Source organism: Corvus brachyrhynchos, unplaced genomic scaffold (genome assembly GCF_000691975.1).
Source record: "Corvus brachyrhynchos isolate BGI_N302 unplaced genomic scaffold, ASM69197v1 scaffold220, whole genome shotgun sequence".
NCBI lineage: Eukaryota > Metazoa > Chordata > Aves > Passeriformes > Corvidae > Corvus > Corvus brachyrhynchos.
Window position 1 is genome coordinate 4,753,450 of NW_008236209.1, and position 6,373 is coordinate 4,759,822.

The window sequence follows — 6,373 nt, forward strand, 5'->3', positions numbered from 1 at the left end:
TGAAGGGTGGCTCCAAGCTCAGGGCAGTGGGAAAAGGTGAAACTGAGAGCTGGGCACTTGCAGGAAGTATAGAATGGCCACAAACGAGTGACCTCACTGGGAGCAGAACTGATGAAGTGCAGAAATGTGATGTGTGTTCCAAATAAAGAACTGATGAGTCAAGTTGCGCCCCAATTGGAACAGGAGCAAAGTCAAGACAGCTTGAAAATAACCTTGATTTTAGTGGAGAGGAATTAGCAGTGAAGTTGTGGTGACCCCCAGGAGTCCCAGAGCAGCAGTAGGCTGGAAGGATGTGGATCTCTGTCCCTCCAGGAGTGGGGACCCTTTCAGCACTCACTGCTGCTGCAGCAATTATCTGAAGACCCAAACTAACGTTCCTGAAGTGGCATTCACGACCTCCTCTCTGCTCCAGTAATGCAGCTATTACTCATCCAGTCAAGTCCTTTTGTTACACAATAAGGAGAAAACAACTTCTAAATATATAATTTTAAACTGGTATCTTTATACTGCAAGACACAAACAGCTACTGCTGAATTATTTCTGACAGATACTAAGTTCCTATTTAATCTTCCAGGTTGAGGCATATTTCTAAGCATGGCTCAGTAGGAAGTTAATTATAATCTTCCAAAATGGGAAGAATTTTCACCTGAGATGATTAGGATACTGGTTTGAGGCATGGTATGTGGGCTCCTAGCTAAAGTTAGGAACTGGCAACATCTTTGGCTCTCTCTCATTGCAGAAGTAACACCTTCTGCTGTCACAAAAACTTCCCTGAAGATGGAGATCACGATGATTTTGGATGCAATCAATCCCTTAAGTATTCATCATTGTTGATACATTAGCATATTGGAACATCATGGTGGTTTATTCTGTGCTCTGAGGCAAAATTCGCTCTGAATTCCAGTTGGATTTTTCAGGCTTGGTTTTAGCTTCAAGGATAAATCAGGTTTGAAGAAATATAATGAAGCAAGTTCTGGGAAAAGACAAAAGTATGTGAGATTCAGTTTTTTTAAAAAAAGGATCAATTGCTTGTGGTAGATTTGCCATCTGTTGGTGTGTGCACACTGCTGCAGTGACTTATTTCAGGATTTAATTACGTTTTCTGACTGCACTTGGCTCAGCTAACCTTGGGAGTTTCTATGAGAAATACAGTTGGTCATATTTCCTTCAGTAGCTTTTGGAAAGAGATGAATTACCAAAGAAATTCTGGTTTATGAGTCCTTAGGAAGAGGTTGGACAAAGCTGGGCCTTGGGGTTTTCACTGAGTCATTACATGGAGGCTGAAGGATTTCTGTGGTCTCTGCTGGGCTTTCCTAAGGTCAGACTGCAAAAGTGCACACAAAGCCTGAGTGTCCATCCCTGCAGTGTCACTCATGGATGTAAAACCAGCCCCCTCCTTACTCCATCCCTGCTGTGCCCTCGTGGTGGGCCTGTGATTTACTCTGAGTCCCTTGTCATTTCCCACAGGACTTGGGGAGCTGATGGCTGCTCATTACTTTCCTTCTCTTCGTAATTTGTGTACATTATTGACAACTATTTTATGTTTATTCCAAATATTATATATATATATATATATATAGTGAAAATGTGTGCAGAGAAACAGGAATTTCCCCACCCTTCAGCTCTGAGTGAGGGAACGGAGCAGTGCCTGGTGGGATGATGGAGGTGGGATGGATATACCCCGGTGTAAAATCCCAAACAATGTGCAGAGGGGGATTAATCCCTCTCCCTTGCAATATAAAGCCAGGGAACACCAGGTGAAGCTAAGCAGCAGGCTCAGAGTGAGGTACTTTGGTGATAAGGGTGGAATTTGTGAGGTGTTATGATCACTGTAAATGTAGATATTCCAGAAAGCTTGGGGAAACTGATGGAAGAAATATCCAACAAGAGTGTTCTGTGCAGGATCTCACCCTTGGCTCATGAAACCTGAATTGCTTGAGCCTGAACACAAATCTGGAGCTGTATTTTTAGCTATTGCTTACCCTGTTTGTAGGTTCTGTCTGGCATCTGCTTTCCTGGCCAGGGTGGAGACAGGATACTGCATCTTTAATTTAGATTTTCCTTTGAGGGTAGAGAAGAACTGAGATGTGTCAGTTGGCTGGTTTGTAGCATTCACTCAGTCTGGGGGAAAAATATAAACTATAGGACATTTAATTTCAAAATGCATTTCAAAATGAAGGAAAGGTAAAAGTTTTAAGTGAAAGCAAGTACATATAAGCATAAAAAAGTCTAGTAGGATCTTCATTCACTGTGCCTATCTGCAGTTTTCATCCTCTACTGTCAAAGCTCTGTGATCAGCAGAGATAAATTCATTGTATTTTCCATATGGCTGAGATATTTCTTGAGCTCATTTTGGACAAATGTGGCAAAATTTGCTGCTAAGTCTGTCCTGTGGTTCCAAAATATCCCCCAAAATGTGTTTGCTTTGACGGTGAGAATGAAATAGTAGATCTTTCTTAAGGTGTTGATCTGGGAGCATCATCTCCAATTGGCTTCCTTTTTTTATCCCTAAGTGAGCTTTTAAAACCTTGCTACGAAAGTACAAAGATGAGATGGAGAAATATAATGAAGCTGAGGCAGGGATTCACTACAGGCCTCTTCCCTCGCACTTCGTGCACCGACATAACCACAACAGAGTGTAAGTAAGAATGATTCCGGCTGCTTCCTCCTGTGAGTGGCTCCACGCAATGGGGCAAAGCACACAATAAACTGCTTAACAAAGTCAAACTGTATTTGATACCACATCCCTGTGAATACACACACACCCCTCTGAGCTTGGCTCTAGATGCAGATTTTAAATATCAGAATATACAGGGTGGGGAGTGGACTCTCATATTTTCGTTTTATATTCAGACCATATAGCATTGACTGAAGATTTTGTCATGATGCTGTTCCATAACTTCATCTGCATACAGATGTTTGATATTGGGATACCAGTATCTTTAATTGTGAAAATCTTGCTGCATTTACCTCCTTAGGACCTGAGCAATTTCCTCTGTGTGTAGAGGATTTCCACATTTTGATGGCCACAGCTGTCCCACTGAGCCCATGTGAGAGCTCCCCACGCTCTGTGTGAAGCAGTCCCTCCTCTGGAACAATTCTGCCAGGGACTCAAGGATACAAGGACACTTTTTTGTTGCATCAGGACAGTTGTTTTTCCTCCACGTAGGAGAGCGAGTGGCACAAACAGGATGTGCTTTGTACCCACGAGCACTCATCCACACAACAGGGCAGGGCTGTGCTGCTCTGACTCTGAAAATGCGCTTAAATCGTATTGTACAACGGATTAAAGGCGAAATGACGATGAACTTGAATAAACTCGCCCTGAGAAATTAACTGTATCCCCCCAAACCACCTTCACAATCGATCCTAGAGTTCAGCCTGCCTTGAACTGGATCCCCAAAGGCAAATTTGTACCTGTTCCCTTCAGCGGTGTTACCAGCGTTGTAAAAGCAGAGTGAAACAGGCAGGGGCAGCTTCCTCAAGCTTTGCTTTTTGCACAGTTTCCTTCCTGAGCTCTTGCTAAATGAGGCACTATCCACATATTCCTCTATTCCCTGGCTTTCCAGGGGGAGCTCTGCTGTCCTTGCCGTGGTTCGGGTTCAGTGTCACCGCCTGGGGGAAGGAGCGGAACAAAAGACACTGGCCTGATGATAATATTCTTATTTTTCCTTTCTTGAAAAACTTTCTGGGTGAATGAACTCAAAGTTTGAAGGATTCTTCTGAAATAATCTCGTTTAGGGTAGCTGCAGATTAACAGAAAACTGGAGAGGGAATATCAGTCTGTAATTGGCCTCTCTGAGAAATGTCCTGCTGGGAATGACATGCAGGAAATGTGCAGGGATTTTTTAAATTCGTAAATAAGCTGTTGTTCATATGTTCAAGTGTGTGATTGACGATTTTCAGGGAAATTGAATAAGTAAAGTAAGTATGGGTGCTGTCAGGTGGCTGCAGGTGCATAAAAGGGACAATTGAGTGCTTGGATTTCATGTTAGTCATACTGAACAAGCTGAATTTTGGCTGCAGATCCCATTTATTACTATTTTTATTTTTATTTTTATTCTTTTTACTCCTTTCCTATTAGGCTCAGTAAAATACTACTCTCAGCAACTTTACCATGCTATAGAATTAATTTTGAAGTGAATCTATATTAAGAAACTAATTATTTGGAACTCTTCATCTAATCAAAATCCCTCAGAGGTTCTCATGCTGCTCATACAAGGACCTGCTGAGGCTGAACAGATGAAGGTGCTGAAATGTCAGGAATATTCAGCTGCAAATTGCACAGCAGGGATGTGATACCCCCAGCTGAAAGCTGGGCACCAAATGAGATCTGATACCCCTACAGGCAGATTAGATGCTCTGGAAATAGGGGCAATTAATATCCAGCTATATAATATCTAAATATTCATTTGAAACCCAAGACATGAGGTCCTGGTCCTCCTAAATCAGTGATTTGCTAATGTATTTTTGGTGGTTTATTTCTTTGAAAAACAGCATTTGAGGGGAAGCTTGCTAATTTTTACATTTCTGTGACATATTGTTGCCTTTTTATTGAATACTTTTTACTTGTTTGGTTGTGAGACCTAGAGTAACAAAAATTCTGAATTTACTTTTTCTTATATCTACATACATAATAATTTCCCTTTTCTAGCCTTTGACACAAATAACAGTCCTAACTCCTTTAATTATTGCTTTCCTCTGAACTTCTCAAATCCCTGGGGATGCAGAACACTTGTTTGCAGCCTGTTATTATTTGGAGCAATGGGAGAAGTCAGATGCAGGAAAACAGCATCTGCCACGGGAGTTTTAGACACAAGTTCTTGTTGAGCACTCCAAGAACTTTCAAAAATCACTTCTCACTAGATTTCCTTTATATTTAAATTAAGATCTGTCTGATAGCACTGCTCAAGTGCATACAGATTTAATCTCACAGAAGCTTTGGCCATTTGGCTCATTAGGGGTCACCAGCAGAGGCACTGGGATGTCGCTGTGTGTGCCCCAGCAGCCTGCAGAGCTGGGGCTCGTCCCTTCATCTCCTGTCACTTAATTGCTGTAAAAGCTCCATGTTCACACACTCCTACCATAACAAAACTAAAGTGACCCAGCCTGAACAGTTCTATATTTAAAGCATAAATTCTCTGTCAACATTAACTACCTGTGACTTTGATCCTCCATTTTCTCACCTGATTTTTGTTTTCTGAAGGACAAACATTCCCAGTACACACTCCAAAACATTTGTCTTCCATGGTTGAGTTCCAGACCTTTAAAAATAGGCTTGCAATGGAAATGCTGACGTGCCAGCTGGCTGCTGCTGCAGTGACACATTCACAATAGGCAACTCCTCAGCGCCGGGGAACTGGGAATGGGCAGCTTTTGGGACTGCTTGCTCGGATTTAATCAAGGACTGGAGCAGCACAGCATCCTACACTTGTCTGTGCAGTGGTTGACTTCTGAGTCAAAAAAAATCAGCATAGAAAGTGTTTGGGATACGGGATGCACCAGCTTGTTCCCTTGTTCGTGCTCATTTCATCAAAATTATTTGGCAATTAAGAAGGGTTTGAGCCTTCCTTTGCTTTATGTAAAGGACAGGGCTTCTTGATAAGTCACAGCATGTTCAAATAAAAACTGTCATTGAGGCAGTTTTCTATCCTTTAAAAACATACTTTTGACAGTATCACCTAGTGTTTTCCAGCTCCTAAAATCGAACGGTGAAGGGGGAATATTATTTTTTCATCCACGCTCTTTTTCCTGCCCCCGTTCGGCAGTGCTGTTGTGTTTCTCTGAACACATGCCTGGAAACAAAGGCGTCGGGACCGGTTTGTTGTAACCACGGCGAGGCGGCTCCGCTCCCGCCCCGGCTCCTTCTCGCTTCCCACCGCCGCGGGCCCCGCAGGGACCGGGCTGCGCCTCCCCGCCGCCCGCGCTTCCTGTCCCCACACCTCGCAATTTCGAAAAAACACAACCAAAAGAAAATTTTGGGGTTTTTCCCCTTCCCCTCTGTCGGTTCCGTGGGAGGAAGAGCCTCCCCGTGCCGGGGCCGCAGCCGGTGCCCCTGAGCGCCGATCACTGACAGTCCGCGTCCCCTCAAGCCTGTCCCCCACTTCATCCCCGTCTCTTCATTCCTGTCCCTCATCCCCAATCCTTTTATCCCCCATCCGCTGACCACCCGTCCCCTCACGCCTTGTTCCCGCAGCCTTGATCCCCCTCAGACCTGTCCCCGCCGTCGCGTCTCCTCACTTCCAATTCCCTCAGCCCCGTCCCTCATCCCCAATCCCCCTCATCCTCTGTCCCTCACCCCCAATCCTTCCACCTCCATCCCCCTCAGAGCTGTCCCTCCCCCTCAATCCCTCCATCCTCCATCCCCAATCCC

At 44.1% G+C, this 6,373-nt stretch overlaps 1 long non-coding RNA gene across 2 annotated transcripts; it reads right to left on the minus strand.

Moving 5' to 3' along the window:
- Nucleotides 1-797: 797 nt before the first annotated feature.
- On the minus strand, nt 798-6,135 carry LOC108448710. Of its 2 annotated transcripts, XR_001864689.1 has the most exons (3): nt 5,187-6,135; nt 1,983-3,615; nt 798-973 (listed from the first exon to the last, which is right to left on the minus strand). It is a non-coding gene; the product is annotated as an uncharacterized LOC108448710 (long non-coding RNA). The 2 variants fall into 2 exon arrangements; XR_001864688.1 differs by having other exon boundaries at nt 1,983-6,131.
- Nucleotides 6,136-6,373: the final 238 nt, after the last annotated feature.